This window comes from Odontesthes bonariensis, chromosome 11, assembly GCF_027942865.1.
Source record: "Odontesthes bonariensis isolate fOdoBon6 chromosome 11, fOdoBon6.hap1, whole genome shotgun sequence".
In the NCBI taxonomy this organism is placed as follows: Eukaryota; Metazoa; Chordata; class Actinopteri; order Atheriniformes; family Atherinopsidae; genus Odontesthes; species Odontesthes bonariensis.
In genome coordinates, this window is record NC_134516.1 from 31955961 (window position 1) to 31974465 (window position 18505).

Below are 18505 nucleotides of genomic sequence, written 5' to 3' on the forward strand. Positions count from 1 at the left end.
ATCCTCACAATAACGTCAAAAGAATAGCAGTGTTTGTTTGTTTTTTTGGTTCAGCCTCATTTCATTCCATACTCATCTGACCCAGTACTATGGCTGTGCAGTCACTGCTGCCTCATAACTGCAGAAGGTATTTGGGTAGTCAACAGTATTATAAAAGATAGAAATAAGAAAAGGACCAAAAGTAAACCAAGTATAAGTATCTATTGAGATACCTGCTTGTTGTATTTGTTTGCTGTTTTTCGCGTTTGCGATTGGAAAGCATAAAAAAAGTTTAAAGGCAGCAGAAGACATCCTCGTGTCTCATGTAGGTCAGGTGTTAAGTAATTTCCAGTGAGAAAAAACTGTTGAAAAAGAGCATATAGAATGCGATGTTTAGCATTACAATGTAGTGTGGTTCTGCAACACAGGTTACATATATATCAAAGTTGGTAAAGAGCTGACTTGCATTTAGCTCCTTTGAAGATGTATGTAAAATTACAGTTCTATGTAATTATTCAGTTTTAATTTTCAGGTTTTAAACTTTTACAGACTAAATGTTGCCAAGTCTGTTTGTTGCTGTGAGACATTCAGGAAATTGTTCATTGTGAATCAAGAGCCTTCTGTTGGCTTATATCAAGACCAATCAGCACTCACTCTTAAAGGGATACGCCACCCCCAGGCCAAATTAAGTGTATCCCCGCATTCCCGAGACATAAATAAGAGTGTGGGAGCGTTTTCCTGGCGACCCAGGCATTGTCCGAATCTCACAGCACTGACCACTGCTTGGTTGCGCGTAATACATACATGCTAGTGTCGCCAATCGAAATATTTTGCCCAACGTGAATTAATTTACTTGATTTATCTTCTAATTACTGTGTGAGTGGTGTACTTTCACATCGAGTGCAAATGACTGTGTAAATCTACACAGAAGGCTTGTTTTGCTCATGTCGGTTTGGGAACTAGTTTCCAGTGCAGAAAACACAGCCGAAGCACACCCCGCTACGTCATTGGGAATCCCCCCCCCTGGCTGCTTCCAGCAAACCAGTGTGAAGCAGCCAGGGGGGGGGATTCCCAATGACGTAGCGGGGAGTGTGCTTCGGCTGTGTTTTCTGCACTGGAAACTAGTTCCCAAACCGACATGAGCAAAACAAGCCTTCTGTGTAGATTTACACAGTCATTTGCACTCGATGTGAAAGTACACCACTCACACAGTAATTAGAAGGTAAATCAGGTAAATTAATTCACGTTGGGCGAAATATTTCGGCTGGCGACGCTAGCATGTATGTATTACGCGCAACCAAGCAGTGGTCAGTGCTGTGAGATTCGGACAATGCCTGGGTCGCCAGGAAAACGCTCCCACACACTTATTTATGTATCGGGAATGCGGGGATACACTTAATTTGGCCTGGGGGTGACATATCCCTTTGAGTCTCCCTCATTCTGTCATACATCACATACTGACAGTTTCCGAATGAACAGCATGTTGATTGTCATTGTTATTTACAAATACTGAAATAAAAAAACATGTTCATAATGCCATTTTGTGAATTTTTATTTTCAAGTTGGATAAACTAAGATATGTTAAGTGCATTTATTTAAAATTAAGTAGTGCTCACTTACTTTGGCACAGTATATTAAGTTAATGTGACTTATTTTTATTGAGTTCATGTCAACTTTATTGAAGTAGATTACACTACGATGACTCAAGTGTAATTTATTACAAATTTCAAGTGATACCCACTTTTTTTGGCTGAATATATTAAGTTAATGTGACTCAAAGTATTTGAGTTGTAACAGCTTGATTTTAATTTAACTATACTGAGATACATTAAGTTCTCACAACTTAAAACAAAGTACAGCTCACTTAAATATAATAATTTCACACTACTTCACACAATTAAGTTTGTTTACTTACTTTTCCCAAGGTAATCGGTTTCCTAAATTTCTTTAAGTAAACTCAACTCGTTAGAATTTACAGTGAACTTCTTACAAGCCATGGTGATAAAAACTCACTAATAGTTCGCTGACAATAAAAATTCGACTCGCACGTCTCAACAGAACAGCTCTGAATAACTGCTTCCGTCTGAGCTCGCGCGGCTTTTTTGCACTGCCTTATAAAAACACTGTGAACTACAAAATGACTACAAAATGACTTGAGCTTGGTCTTGTTTGAAAGGGTAACATGTTTGCCAACTAGTGGTAGGAGGACTGAACACCTTAAAGCCCGTTTAGTTTATCTACAGACTGTTTTGTTTATGCTGACGTCATGTCGCAATTCTGCGACTTTGGCGGTTAGAGGGTTAAACATCACTGCAGCATGTTTTTGTGCCTTTAACCTTCAATAAAACAGTGAACCTGATCTCCATTTCTATCAGTTTGTTCCCATTTGCTCCAAAGTTCCTCCTGACATGTTTGTTTTCTTTGAAACTTGAATCATTTGGCAGCACAACATGAGTTTGTATGGATGGAGCCACTGGTGGAGCTGGCAGAGTTTAAGAGCTGAAGTCACTCCGTCTTTATTGAAGCAGCAGCATGTTGTCATTAATATTAATGAGAGCTCTTTTTCACTTGTTCTGTTTGACTGTTTTAACCTGCATCCTGTTGGCTTCAGCTCACATGTTTTATTCTTTATTCAGATTGGAGAATTGCCGTTTGTCAGAGATCAGCTGTGCTTCTCTGGTCTCTGCTCTGAAGTCCAACCCCTCCCATCTGACAGAACTGGACCTGAGTGAGAACAACATCAGTTACTCTGCAGTGAAGGAGCTGAGCAGCTTTCTGCAGAGTCCTCACTGTGGACTGAAGACTCTGAGGTCAGACACCATGTTTTAGTTGTTTGTTCAGATTAATATGATGTGAAAGTTGTGCTGGTCTTCATGGTAAAGTCTGTTTTCTTCTTCAATGGTTTAGTTGATGAAATGATGATTCATTAAATAATGTTTTATTCTTTATTCAGATTGATGTACTGCAGTTTATCAAAGATCAGCTGTGATTCTCTGGTCTCTGCTCTGAAGTCCAACCCCTCCCATCTGACAGAACTGAACCTGAGCTGGAACTTCCTGAATGAATCAGATGTGAAGGAGCTGTGTGATCTTGTGAAGAGTCCACACAACAAACTGCAGACTCTGGGGTCAGTAGAGGGTTGGAGGTCCATGCAGCTCTCAGCTGTATTTCATCAGACTTTATTTATTATTTATTATATTTATTAAAGCTGATGGCAGCTGAGGAAGAGATGCTCTGAAACACTCGTTTATCTCCTCTCTTCTTTCTTCTCTCTACAGGTGGGAGTCATGGTATTGAACAGGACGATGTGAGCTGAGAGGATGAAGCAGCAGCAGCTTGTGTGCAGAGAGACTCTGACTGGATGATGATGTATATCATGTTGATGTGTTTATATTCTGTGTTTTTTTTCCTTTGGAATAATAAAGTTAAAGTTGTTAGAAATGATCCATAAACCCAGCTGCCATCACCACCTGCAGTTCCACCTGAATTTAAAGAAAAGCCAGCGTGTAAAATCTGTCACCTGTTTTATTCTCTTTGCTTCCAACTTGACCTGGTTACATCTCACTTTGTTTGATTCGGATGGATTTGATAACAATCCATCAGTGGAAATGAGAAGCTGTCAGTGTGATTGCCTTCTTTTATGATTTTATTGCCTTCCTGTGATTTTATGTAGCTGTACAGCACTTTGAATTGCCTTGTGTACGAATTGTGCTCTAGAAATAAAACTGCGTTGCCTTGATTCAGTCAGAGACGAGCAGCTTTAGAGACAACTAACCTGAATGAAATGTGGGGACCTGGAAGGAAGATCTTTCTCTCTTTTCACTTTGGATGTTTTCATCTGAAGGTTTTTGTACCGGCTGCAGGGATCATTTCTCCCTGTGGAGACCAGACTTCCAACACCTGCAGCAGTAGGTGGCTGAATGATCGAGTTTAACTTTCTGTATCTGCAACTCACAGCTGTTCTGTTTATTCACAGCTGAGAAATCATCTTCCTAGGGATGACCATAACCTTTATAAACATCACCACTATCTTTATTAATATCAAGAATCAGTCTGAATGTTTCTGGTTCTTTCTTCTGGTACCAGAATACGTCACCATTAATCACACTGCTCAGTTCCACAGCTGACGGAGACACTTTGACCAACTCTCCTGGTCAGTGTTAACTGGTCCTGAATCAGCTCTGCTGCCATGGCAACCAGCGCTGTAGAGACACAGACAGACAGATGAAGTGACAATGTTTGCTCCAGGTGGAGTTTGTTGGCTCCTGATTGGCTGGAAACACTCACCTGAACACAGACAGCACAGAGCAGCGGCTGGGAGGAAAAGCATTTTGTGCAGCGCTGCTTCCTCTGGTGAACCTGGGGAGAAGTGACGCCCTGATGCAGCTCAGGCCAAACAAGGACGAGCTGTGAGATCAGAGCAGGGCCCCCCCCGTGCTTTCTAACAGCTCCTCAGAGCTCCCATCAGCCCCTGCGGCCCACACAGAAGTTCAGCTCAGCTGAAGCTGCTGTGTGGTTTCATGGTCTTCATTTGAATCTGACGGCAGATGAAAAAAAATCGGGGTCACATGATGCAGAAAGACTCAAAAACATTTGTGTTCCCGCAAACACATTCAGCTTGGTGGTGAATTTAGTAACACACTCTGTTATCTGTTGTTTAACGGCTGGGATGGAAATGCACAACTACAAATCCACACAGCTCCTCAACTCTGATTGAACTCTTCAACGTGTTTGACTTCATTCAATAATGGAGCTGAAGTTCTATCGACTCATTCTTTTCCCACTCTGTCTTCTGACATGATGGATTTAGTTTGTCATGTTATTCTTCATCATGTTTCCATCATGCAAACAAAGTGCTGTCAGTGTTCAGCTCTCAGACAGTTCACCTTCAGCTCCACTGACACACTGATGCTGGGAATTCATTTTTATCAGTGCTGCAGTCTGTCCTTCACTCACATGGTGGGAACCTGAGATTTCCTCTGACTCACAAACACAACTACATTGCTGTCACTGTGCTGCTTATTGGGCTGTGAATGTTGTCAGAGCAGCTTTTCAGCAACACGCTGCAGATGTGGCTGTTGTGCTGCTTCTGATTCACAGTCAGTGTGGACAACATGGAAAGTAGAGCTCAGGAGGAGCAGCTGAAGCTTCTGCTTCTTCCATCATTACTTAGAGAGATGACACTGGAATGACACTGAGATCCTTTGGTGTTCAGAGCTTTTATGGATTCTTTAAGGGTGGAAGCTTCATGACACTTTCTCCAGTCTGACCCTCACTTGGAACACAATCAGACATACTGGGACATGTGGGAAAGGATCACAGTGTTCATACTGTACATATCTGAGAACATCCACAGGAAGACACTTTATCGTTTACATGTTGATTCTGTCTTTCAAAGGCAGATTCTTACTGGAATCCATGTTATACACTGTATGCTGACACGTAGAAATAATCCCATTCTGCTTGTAAGCAGCTCTTAATAGAAACCAGCATGCCTGCACTGTTATTACTGTATTATGTTGATGCATGAAAGCAGCTGAATGATTGTGCTGTAAACACTGAGAACAAGCTGCAGATGTGGCGGTTGTGTTACTTTTGCTTCACAGTCAGTGTAGACAACATACAAAACAGCTTCAAAGACACTTCCAGGTGAGGCGTGAAGAAAGCTGTGAGCACCGTAACATACAATAAATACATTATTACTGACCTGGACAGTGAGGCATTCAGGTTCAGTTCCTGTTGTCCCATTTTTAATCACATATATATAAAGGATCCCTGCTTCTGTTTTCATTTACATCTCACACAGCATTCATACAACCCATGTGTGCCACCATTGCCTGGGCTCTATGAACATGTGCTGCATATTATTTACAGTTCAGATCAGAAAGCTGAAAAAGAGAGCAAAACAGCACACGTGATGCCTGCTGACTGAGAACAGAGCACCACTGCTTCTGACATCACAAGAAGTGATGTCATCACTGATGATGACTTCACAGTTTTGCATGACATCACAGTGGAAACATGACATCAGAGGACATGACATCACTGTAGTTTCTAAAAGCCTGAAAGACAAAGCGCCTGAAAAACAACACGTACTTAAAAAGTCATTTAGACAAACGTTAAAAAACAACAAGCAAAACGAGCCAAAGCAGAATATCCTCTCCTGCACTTCTGTGGGGTGACATAGTAGATGAAGAGATTCTGAAAATGAGTCTGAGGGTTTCTACATATTTTCCTTTGAAAGTGGCAAAGAGGAAAGTTGTGAGGAACCCGCCAACAGGCCAGAAGCTGTAACAGCGAGCTCAGAACACCATCAATCCCAGGTCTCTGCTGCTTCCAACACAGCCAACACAGAAAATCTGCTGCTGTTAGAGGAGCAGTCAGAGGTCTCTGCTGCTGCTGGGACTCCTCACTCAGAGGATGTCCAGCTCCTGCAGAATCATCCCCAGGCCTCTGCAGCTCAACACGGCAAGAGGGAGTTTACAGATTCAGGAAGCTGTCCCACTCCCTCTGTGGGCAGCACTCAGAGGGAGTTTACAGATTCAGGAAGCCGTCCCACTCCCTCTGTGGGCAGCACTCAGAGGGAGTTTACAGATTCAGGAAGCCGTCCCACTCCCTCTGTGGGCAGCGCTCAGAGGGAGTTTACAGATTCAGGAAGCCGTCCCGCTCCCTCTGTGGGCAGCACTCAGAGGGAGTTTACAGATTCAGGAAGCCGTCCCGCTCCCTCTGTGGGCAGCGCTCAGTGGGCAGCGCTCAGAGGGAGTTTACAGATTCAGGAAGCCGTCCCGCTCCCTCTGTGGGCAGCGCTCAGAGGGAGTTTACAGATTCAGGAAGCCGTCCCGCTCCCTCTGTGGGCGGCGCTCAGAGGGAGTTTACAGATTCAGGAAGCCGTCCCGCTCCCTCTGTGGGCGGCGCTCAGAGGGAGTTTACAGATTCAGGAAGCCGTCCCGCTCCCTCTGTGGGCGGCGCTCAGAGGGAGTTTACAGATTCAGGAAGCCGTCCCGCTCCCTCTGCGGGCAGCACTCAGAGGGAGTTTACAGATTCAGGAAGCCGTCCCGCTCCCTCTGCGGGCAGCGCTCAGAGGGAGTTTTGTTGTCGGCTCAGAGAGCTGGACTGTAACTAAGTCCTCTAAAAGTGGTCTAAAGTCTTAAAACACACCTCATTCCTTTATGTTTTGCCAGGAAAATGGGAAAAAAGATGGAGCAATTTATTGTAACACATGCAAGCATGAATGGAAATACAGCAGAGAAGACAATATATTTGTATAATTCCAACAAGACTGAATGTCGATGTTTGGTCTGAGCTCCTTTATTCTCCAACACAGCCTGAACCCTCTGAGACGAGCTTTCTGTCCTTTCTTTAAGGAGTCTTCAGGAACAGTTCTCCAGGCTTCTTGAAGGACATCCCAAAGCTCTTCTTTGAACCTGGGTTCCAGAACCCCTCCACCAACTCTACCTTACTGTATACAGAAAATGAGCCTGTACTGGAAGTATAAGAACATTTATTCAAATGTGCACGAACTTCAACAGCTTTAACAGAGCTACAGGCTATCTAAGCAAATAAAAACACCTGAGTTCAGCCATTTAGCTTTTCAATTCCTCCTTCTGTGGCAAATCAAACATAATCAAGTCAGCCTTTAACAAGAGGCAATATTACTAAAAAACACAATATGCACAGTGTTACAACTTTCAACAGATCAACAGATACAAAATAATGAACAATATTTCAGTCCAGGAACTAAACATGTTTTAATCTCACTGTGGCACAGTCAATAAATACTTCTACAAGAGGGAATATTGCTAAATAAAAAGTCAAAATCTTAAATTAAGAGTTCCTTATATGGTCTGATAAGTTATTCCCCTGATTGAGTAGCCTTTTAAACTAGCCCACCCACAATTTACCCATTATTAATGCCTAAGGTAGTTTAGTAAATAGGCTATAATAGGCAGAATAGGATATTATCTCGAGTTTTTCATGTGCTATGGAACCAGACACTGTTTATTTGGTGTAAGAAATTAGAGTGGCCTATAGGTAGGGGTGGGCGTCGACACAACAGAAAACAAATCTCTCACCTCCCTCCACTTCATGCTCAGTTCTCCTTGCTGCTTCTGATTCTGTAAGAATCCAATGTTTTCACATATGGAGATAATTTGAATAACATCAAGCCCTGATTTATGCAGAGATCACATGAATATTGGAAATAAATCACAAAAACTACTTCCTGAGGTGGATCCAGCTCCATCTCTTTTTCCTTCATCAGTTCTATGAACCATGTGGCGCTGTGGCTTAGTTGGTCAAAGTGCCTGTCTTGTAAACAGGAGATCCTGGGTTCAAATCCCAGCAGTGCCTATTGTCCTTCAGAGCTAGCTATGACTTAGCATGATAAACTGGTTGTTAGCAGGGTTCTACTGAATGCTTTGCATTGTTGGTCTTCATCAAAGGATACACCTTTAAATGAGCATCATGGTTATTATGAGTCTGTTCTTTGGTCAGAGTTGAAAAAAATGTTTTTTAGAAGTCACAGTTAGTTTTGGGAGAGTCTCTGGAGCTCATTTCCTGAAATGGATCCAGTTCCTGCTCTTTATTCTTTCATGAGTTTTTTTAAACATGTGGCGCTGTGGCTTAGTTGGTCAAAGTGCCTGTCTTGTAAACAGGAGATCCTGGGTTCAAATCCCAGCAGTGCCTTCAGATATTATTATGTACATCAACATGGTGCCATAACTATTTATAGCAGTGCTTCGTAGTGCTGGTCTTCCAAAGCAGTCTGTACTTGGAGGTACTTCATCTCATGGCTTTAGCTTAATTCTTAATTCTTGATTTGTATTCGTCAGGGACACCTCTGGGGACTCCAATTGCATCTACATAGACACGATCATCAAAACTGCCAGGAATAGAGCGTTTGCGTACTGAGCGGGTGGCTTGAGGAGCAAAAGGGTCAACAGCAATACGGACATTATACACCAACATCACATGGACACACCTACCAGTCCAACTGGCAGGCAAACTGGAATGTAGCTTACTGTGACGGCCACACAGCCAAAACATGTCAGGGACAGGGCGAGTGGAATGCAAAGTGTCATTAAAAATCCAATGAGACATGGAGGGAGAATCAAATAGGCAATAAGTAAAAATACAATGAAAAGCTTCTGAATTCTGAATACTACTCCTTCCCCATGTGACAGGGACGGTAACATTACACATGTCAGGGGGGACACTGCCCAGGGCATGTCTGTTGAATTCATTTGCAGGTTTAGGTTGGGATTCATAGCAAACTATATAAGTATTTTGTGCTCTAGATAACTTAAAATGTGGCGGTGGTGGAATAATGCGACTGGTAAGTGGCGGACATTCAGTACTCCAAGGATAATGGTCTCCCTTACTATGATATTTGCCATCCACGCCCTTAAAATAACTTCCTCTCATCAGCCAACAATGTGTCAAACACAGGTGATAAGTACAATTCATACCACGGAATGGAGACGTTGTCATCTCAGGGGAAACTTCAGGCAGGTACAGCGTCACATTACGACTGCCATTAGAGCAGATGGCATAGGCAGTACAAGTTAAAGGATCAACTTCCCCAGGCACTCCTGTAAAAGCAACAGGCTGTGCGTCTTTCATACAAACCACACAACAAGCATCGGTGACAGATTTAACAGAATAATTCGCCAATTGATACCAAATGTTGCATGTCACCCATTGTTCTTGTAAAACATTTCTGGGCTTGCCACCAGGAGAGGCATCTTTAAGCAGGCTGATTTCAACGTGTCTGCCGGGGGACTGAGGAGGTTGAAGAAGGGATCCGTACCGGTTTACTTTTCTTGGAATGGGTACGAACTACCTGCGCCCAGACCAAGTGTCTGGGAACGGCGTCCACGGGCCGAGAGTCCTGCCACAGAGTCAGACTCGGACTCGGAGATGGAGACCGAAATGGCTCCAGATCACGAATACTGTGTAGTCCCTCAAACCGGAGCGAGGGCGAGTAATTTAGCCGACGAGAACGAAGCTCTACGTCGTCAGGTTAGGGAGTTACAGCAGCAATTAAAAGTCCTCAAACATCGTCAGCATTTTGGCATCGAGCGTCTGTCTGCATCAGATGATGACGTGCGGTTTTATACCAGGTTTGCGTCCTACAGGAGTTTCATGGCATTCTGGACATTAATCGAACCTGCCGTGACCCACAAGATGGTGCGCATAACTAGCGCCAAGACAGCCTCTGCCAGCAGCAGCACAGTCCATCACCCAGCAACGGTAAGTGATGACGTAACGTGACGTGATATTAAAAGGTGTAGGCCTTTTTTGTTCATATATTTTTTAATGCTTTCACATAAAAAAAACAAATTACACACCAAACAGCAATGCATAATGTAAAACGTTACAGAAAACAAACAAACAAACAAAACAACAACACACAAAAACAAAACAAAACAAAAGTTTTCTGATTTATGCTTTGTAATAATAATGCCAATGTCAAAGTAACTAAACAGAGGCCTTTTGTTTTTATATCTCAACAGAAACTGAGACCCACTGATGAGTTTCTTCTTTTCCTGATGTACCTGTCAGTGGGTTTTCCTCCCAGGGATCTTGCAGAGAGGTTCAGCATTCACCGCACTGCTGCAAGTGGAATCATCTCCACATGGACTCATTTCCTGTACTGCCTGTTAGGAAGCCAGCGCCAGCGACAGTGAGAGCTCACCTGCCAGTTGAGTTTGCAGCTTTTTCTGACACACAGGCGGTCATTTATTGTACAGAGCTATTTTGTCAGGTGCCATCCTCTCTGCTCCTTCAGAGTGAGGTTTTTTCCACATACAAATCTCACACTACATTCAAGGCCTTGATTGGCATGGCACCCCACGGTGCTGTCACCTTTGTGTCCGGACTGTATGCAGGCTCTATGAGTGGCTGCCAGCCATTTTCAGTGCAGAGAGACCCATACTGCCAAGTGTTTTACAGTATTTTGACTGATTTTCCAAGACCTACAGAAAAGTGTGTCTTATGACTATGTACACACCAAAATTACCAAACGAAAGAGTAGACTCTCTTCTTTCATCAGGAAAAAAAGTTTGTTTCTACCATTTTCAGTCCTTTAGTAATAGATAGTAGAACATAGGTTGGTTTCACGAAAAAAACAGCTGTTAGACGAAAAAAACGGAGAAAACAAGCTTTTTTTTGTGCAAAGTGGCACTGCTGCCACCTTGCGGGTAATTTTGCCAGTATATTCTCTGTTTAGTGTTTACAAGCCTAAGATTTAGTGACAAACTCCGCTAGATTGTCCCCCAGCCCGCTCCGTTAAAAAACGCAATTGACGTCTATAGATGTCTTTGGCAGTCAACGTTTTTTTTTAAATTGACGTCTATAGACGTCAATGGCAGCCAATGAGTTAAGCAGTCCGGGATTGTAAAGCTGCTGAAGCCAGGTATGGCCATCATGGTGGACAAAGAGTTTGTTGTGGACAACCTTGCTCCTTGTTAGGTGTACCGGCCTGCCTTTCTCAGCAACAAACAACAAATGAGTCGAGAGGATGTCAGACAGACGCAGTCAATTGCATGGCTGAGAGTGCACGTGGAGAGGTGCATAAGGAGAGTGAAAGAGAACAAACTCTTCCACAAGGAGATACCACTGTCTATATGTGGGAACATTGACGAATTGTTCAGTGTGGCCTGCTTCCTGGTCAATTATCAGAATGGGGCGTTAGTGAAGGCATGGGCAACTCAGCAATGAATTGGGAGCACTTTCAATCAGTTCAATCAGCAGTTCTTTCAATCAGTTCAAATGATCAGTTCTTTCGATCTTGTTCATTTTTAGAAATCTATACAAAACCTGAACTGATCTTTATTGTTTGTTTGTCCAAATCTCTACCAGTGTAGAGGTTGTATTGTTCATTGTTGTAATGAGATGTGTGCATCTTTTGAATGTGTAATAATAAATTATTAAAGCTGCAGTGGGCAGGTTTTCAAAATTCCGAGTCTAAAGTCGGAAAATTCAAACTGATACAACTTTCAGGTCCCTCCCCCAACCTCTACCAAGCTCCGAATCGACCCCAAACCCCTCCCCCTCTGTGGACGAGGTTGTGCACGTGAGTTCACACCAGTGTGAGCGCACACAACCTCCTCTTTCCAGAGGAGGAAACCAAAGTAGATGGATACACCGTAATCTCTGCAGGACCTTAAGAATCTTCTTTGGAAACAAAGCCTGAAGATTGTTTCCAAAGAAGATTCCTTAGTTCCTGCAGATTTTTCGCTGTATCCATCTACTATGGTTTCCTCCTCTGGAAAGTATGGTTTTAGGAGTTTGCTCACAGACTTAGTGAGGCTCCACGCATTTCTTGGACTTGGTTTTTCTTTGGTGTGAATTTGATCATCTGCAGGCTTTTTTTTCAAAGAAGATTCCGCAGGTGCTGTATCCATCTACTTTGGTTTCCTCCTCTGGACAGTATGGTTTTAGGAGTTTCCTCACAGCCTTAGTGAGGCTCCACTTCTTTCGAGGATGTTGGTTTTTTTTGGTGTGAATTTGATCATCTGCAAGTTTTGTTTCCAAAGAAGATTCCGCAGTTCTTGTCGAAATTTTGCTGTATCAATCTACTTTGGTTTCCTCCTCTGGAAAGTATGGTTTTAGGAGTTTGCTCACAGCCTCTGGAGGACTTTATTTTTCTTTGGTGTGAATTTGATCATCTGCAGGATTTGTTTCCAAAGAAGATTCCGCAGGTGCTGCAGAGATTTCGCTGTATCCATCTACTTTGGTTTCTTTCTCTAGAAAGTATGGTTTTAGGACTTTGCTCACAGCCTTAGTGAGGCTCCACGCTTTTCGAGGACTTGGTTTTTCTTTTGTGCGAATTTTATCATCTGAAGGATTTGTTTCCAAAGAAGATTCCGCAATTTCTGCAGAGATTTCGCTGTATCCATCTACTTTGGTTTCTTTCTCTGGAAAGTATGGTTTTAGGAGTTTGCTCACAGCCTTAGTGAGGCTCCACGCCTTTCGAGGACTTGGTTTTTCTTTTGTGCGAATTTTATCATCTGCAGGCTTTGTTTCCAAAGAAGATTCCGCAGGTCCTGCAACGATTTCGCTGTATCCATCTACTTTGGTTTCCTCCTCTGGAAAGTATGGTTTTAGGACTTTGCTCACAGCCTATGGAGGATATTGTTTTTCTTTGGTGTGAAATTGATCATCTGCAGGATTTGTTTCCAAAGAAGATTCCGCAGGTGCTGCAGAGATTTCGCTGTATCCATCTACTTTGGTTTCCTCCTCTGGAAAGTATGGTTTTAGGACTTTGCTCACAGCCTCTGGAGGACTTTATTTTTCTTTGGTATGAATTTGATCATCTGCAGGATTTGTTTCCAAAGAAGATTCCGCAGGTGCTGCAGAGATTTCGCTGTATCCATCTACTTTGGTAGCCTGACTATGTCATACTCACGATTCTAGTCAGAATGTGAGTCTGATACCGCTCAATAGAGATTTGGGTATGGGGCGTGTTTCAACCAAACCAGGAGAAAAAAATGCCTCTTCGCTCAATTGGATAGACCTACAACCAATCAGAGCAACGTAGTATGTGACGTAGTTTAAGCAACACACACTTGTTGTTGGAAGGACGGCAAAAACATCTTTTCTAGCGATAAAAGCCTTTATCGCGTTCCTCTGTTCGTCTTTCAAAATGAATGCAATGTGGAGATCCTGTAGAACAGACTTGATGGCAGAATCTACACACCCTAGCTCTCCAGCGGCAGCCGTGTTCAGCTCTTTAGTGACGTAGTCGATAATGTCCCTGTTGATCATCTGTCCATCATCGTATAAAGCCCGTCCTGGCAATCTGATTGGTCCGACCAATTCTTGGTCCGGCATAATGATTTCCAAACTGAAAAGAGCCATACCGAACTTCCAGACCTAAATTTTTTTGGGCGGGGCAAAGTTCGGCTGGCACCCAGACTACTACTTTCGTTTCCTTATCTGGAAAGTATGGTTTTAGGAGTTTCCTCACAGCCTTAGTGAGGCTCCACGCCTTTCGAGGACTTGGTTTTTCTTTGGTGTGAAATTGATCATCTGCAGGATTTGTTTCCAAAGAAGATTACGTAATTCCTGCAGAGATTTCGCTGTATCCATCTACTTTGGTTTCCTCCTCTGGAAAGTATGGTTTTAGGAGTTTGCTAACAGCCTTAGTGAGGCTCCACGCCTTTCGATGACTTGGTTTTTCTTTGGTGCGAATTTGATCATCTGCAGGCTTTTTTTCCAAAGAAGATTATGTAGTTCTTGCAAAGATTTCGCTGTATCCATCTACTTTGGTTTCCTCCTCTGGAAAGTGTGGTTTTAGAAGTTTCTTCACAGCCTTAGTGAGGCTCCACGCCTTTCTAGGACTTGGCTTTTCTTTGGTTTGAATTTAATCATCTGCAGGCTTTGTTTCCAAAGAAGATTCTGCAGGTCCTGCAGAGATTTCGCTGTATCCATCTAATTTGGTTTCCTCATCTGTAAAGAATGGTTTTAGGAGTCAGCTCAAAACCTTTTGAGGACTTTGTTTTTCTTTGGTTTGAATTCGATCATCTGCAGGATTTGTTTCCAAAGAAGATTCCGTAATTCCTGCAGAAATTTCGCTGTATCAATCTACTTTGGTTTCTTTCTCTGGAAAGTATTGTTTTAGGAGTTTCCTCACAGCCTTAGTGAGGCTCCACGCCTTTCGAGGACTTGGTTCTTCTTTTGTGCGAATTTTATCATCTGCAGGCTTTGTTTCCAAAGAAGATTGCGCAGGTCTTGCAGAGATTTCGCTGTATCCATCTACTTTGGTATCCTCCTCTGAAAAGAATTATTTTAGGAGTTTGCTCACAGCCTCTGGAGGACTTTTTTTTTCTTTGGTGTGAATTTAGTCATCTGCAGGATTTGTTTCCAAAGAAGATTCCGTAATTCCTGCAGAGATTTCGCTGTATCCAACTACTTTTGTTTCTTCCTCTGGAAAGTATGGTTTTAGGAGTTTCCTCACAGCCTTAGTGAGGCTCCATGCCTTTCCAGGACGTTGTTTTTCTTTGGTGTGAATTTGATCATCTGCCGGATTTGTTTCCAAAGAAGATTCCGTAATTCCTGCAGAGATTTCACTGTATCCATCTACTTTGGTTTCCTCCTCTAGAAAGTATAGTTTTAGGAGTGCTCACAGCCTTAGTGAGGCTCCACGCCTTTCTAGGACTTGGTTTTTCATTGGTTTGAATTTTATCATCTGCAAGATTTGTTTCCAAAGAAGGTTCCGCAGGTCTTGTCGAAATTTTGCTGTATCTTTCTACTTTGGTTTCCTCCTCTTGAAAGTATGGTTTTAGGAGTTTCCTCACAGCCTTAGTGAGGCTCCATTCCTTTCCAGGACGTTGTTTTTCTTTGGTGTGAATTTGATCATCTGCAGGATTTGTTTCCAAAGAAGATTCCTTAGTTCCTGCAGAGATTTCGCTGTATCCATCTACTTTGGTTTCCTCTTCTGGAAAGTATGGTTTTAGGAGTTTGCTCACAGCCTCTGGAGGACTTTGCTTTTAATGTGAATTCGATCATCTGCCAGATTTGTTTCCAAAGATGATTCCGCAGGTGCTGCAGATTTTGCTGTATCCATCTACTTTGGTTTGGTCCGCTGGAAAGTATGGTTTTAGGAGTTTTATTACAGCCTTAGTGAGGCTCCACGCATTTCGGGGACTTGGTTTTTCTTTTGTGCGAATTTTATCATCTGCAGGATTTGTTTCCAAAGAAGATTCCGCAGGTGCTGCAGAGATTTTGCTGTATCCATCTACTTTGGTTTCCTCCTCTGGAAAGTAGGGTTTTAGGACTTTGCTCACAGCCTTAGTGAGGCTCCACGTCTTTCTAGGACTTGGCTTTTCTTTGGTTTGAATTTGATCATCTGCATGATTTGTTTCCAAAGAAGATTCCGTAATTCCTGCAGAGATTTCGCTTTATCCATCTACTTTGGTTTCCTCCTCTAGAAAATATGGTTTTAGGAGTTTCCTCACAGCCTTAGTGAGGCTCCATGCCTTTCCAGGACGTTGTTTTTCTTTGGTGTGAATTTGATCATCTGCAGGATTTGTTTCCAAAGAAGATTCCTTAGTTCCTGCAGAGATTTTGCTGTATCCATCTATTTTGGTTTCCTCTTCTGGAAAGTATGGTTTTAGGAGTTTGCTCACAGCCTCTGGAGGACTTTGCTTTTAATGTGAATTCGATCATCTGCCAGATTTGTTTCCAAAGATGATTCCGCAGGTGCTGCAGATTTTGCTGTATCCATCTACTTTGGTTTCCTCCTCTGGAAAGTAGGGTTTTAGGACTTTGCTCACAGCTTTAGTGAGGCTCCACGTCTTTCTAGGACTTGGCTTTTCTTTGGTTTGAATTTGATCATCTGCATGATTTGTTTCCAAAGAAGATTCCGTAATTCCTGCAGAGATTTCGCTTTATCCATCTACTTTGGTTTCCTCCTCTGGAAAGTAGGGTTTTAGGACTTTGCTCACAGCTTTAGTGAGGCTCCACGTCTTTCTAGGACTTGGCTTTTCTTTGGTTTGAATTTGATCATCTGCATGATTTGTTTCCAAAGAAGATTCCGTAATTCCTGCAGAGATTTCGCTTTATCCATCTACTTTGGTTTCCTCCTCTGGAAAGTATGGTTTTAGCAGTTTTCTCACAGCCTTAGGAGGCTCCACGCCTTTCTAGGACTTGGTTTTTCATTGGTTTGAATTTAATCATCTGTGGGCTTTGTTTCCAAAGAAGATTCCGCAGGTCCTGCACAGATTTCGCTGTATCCATCTACTTTGGTTTCCTCCTCTGGAAAGTATTGTGTTAGGAGTTTGCTCATAGCCTCTGGAGGACTTTGTTTTTCTTTGGTGTGAAATTTATCATCTGCAGGATTTGTTTCCAAAGAAGATTCCTTAGTTCCTGCAGATATTTCGCTGTATCCATCTACTTTTGTTTCCTCTTCTGGAAAGTATGGTTTTAGGAGTTTGCTCACAGCCTCTGGAGGACTTTGTTTTCCTTTGGTGTGAATTCGATCATCTGCAGGATTTGTTTCCAAAGTAGATTCTGCAGGTGCTGCAGATTTCGCTGTATCCATCTACTTTGGTTTCCTCCTCTAGAAAATATGGTTTTAGGACTGCTCACAGCCTTAGTGAGGCTCCACGCCTTTCAAGGACTTGGTCTTTCTTTGGTTTGAAATTGCTCATCTGCAGGATTTGTTTCCAAAGAAGATTCCGCAGGTGCTGCAGGGATTTCGCTGTATCCATCTACTTTGGTTTCCTCCTCTGGAAAGTAGGGTTTTAGGACTTTGCTCACAGCCTTAGTGAGGCTTCACGCCTTTCTAGGACTTGGCTTTTCTTTGGTTTGAATTTTATCATCCGCAGGCTTTGTTTCCAAAGAAGATTCAGCAGGTCCTGCAGAGATTTCGGTGTATCCATCTACTTTGGTTTCCTCCTCTGGAAAGAATTGTTTTAGGAGTTTGCTCACAGCCTCTGGAGGACTTTGTTTTTCTTTGGTGTGAATTTGATCATCTGCCGGATTTGTTTCCAAAGAAGATTCCGTAATTCCTGCAGAGATTTCACTGTATCCATCTACTTTGGTTTCCTCCTCTAGAAAGTATGGTTTTAGGACTTTGCTCACAGGCTTAGTGAGGCTCCACGCCTTTCGAGGACTTGGTTTTTCTTTGGTGTGAATTCGATCATCTGCAGGATTTGTTTCCAAAGAAGATTCCGCAGGTGCTGCAGATTTCGCTGTATCCATCTACTTTGGTTTCCTCCTCTAGAAAGTATGGTTTTAGGACTTTGCTCACAGCCTTAGTGAGGCTCCACGCCTTTCGAGGACTTGGTTTATCTTTTGTGCGAAATTTATCATCTGCAGGATTTGTTTCCAAAGAAGATTCGGTAGGTGCTGCAGAGATTTCGCTGTATCCATCTACTTTTGTTTCCTCCTCTAGAAAGTATGTTTTTAGGACTTTGCTCACAAAGTTAGTGAGGCTCCACACCTTTCTAGGACTTGGCTTTTCTTTGGTGTGAAATTGATCATCTGCAGGATTTGTTTCCAAAGAAGATTCCTTGGTTCCTGCAGAGATTTCGCTGCAACCATCTACTTTGGTTTCCTCTTCTTGAAAGTATGGTTTTAGGAGATTGCTCACAGCCTCTGGAGGACTTTGATTTTCTTTGGTGTGAAATTGATCTTCTCCAGGATTTGTCTCCAAAGAAGACTCCGCAGGTCTTGCAGAGATTCCGCTGTATCCATCTACTTTTGTTATCTCCTCTGGACAGTGTGGTTTTAGGAGTTTCCTCACAGCCTTAGTGAGGCTCCACGCCTTTCTAGGACTTGATTTTTCTTTTGTGCGAATTTTATCATCTGCAGGCTTCGTTTCCAAAGAAGATTCAGCAATTCTTGCAGAGATCACGCTGTATCCATCTACTTTGGTTTCCACCTCTGGAAAGTATGGTTTCAGTAGTTTCCTCACAGCCTTATTGAGGCTCCACTTCTTTCGAGGACGTTGTTTTTCTTTGGTGTGAATTTGATCATCTGCAAGATTTGTTTCCAAAGAAGATTCCGCAGGTCTTGT

General features: G+C 42.7%; 2 non-coding genes across 2 annotated transcripts; both read left to right on the forward strand.

Moving 5' to 3' along the window:
* Window positions 1-8254: 8254 nt before the first annotated feature.
* On the forward strand, window positions 8255-8328 carry trnat-ugu (transfer RNA threonine (anticodon UGU)). Its single transcript has one exon. It is a non-coding gene; the product is annotated as a tRNA-Thr (tRNA).
* A 262-nt stretch (window positions 8329-8590) lies between these two features.
* trnat-ugu (transfer RNA threonine (anticodon UGU)) lies at window positions 8591-8664 on the forward strand. Its single transcript has one exon. It is a non-coding gene; the product is annotated as a tRNA-Thr (tRNA).
* Window positions 8665-18505: the final 9841 nt, after the last annotated feature.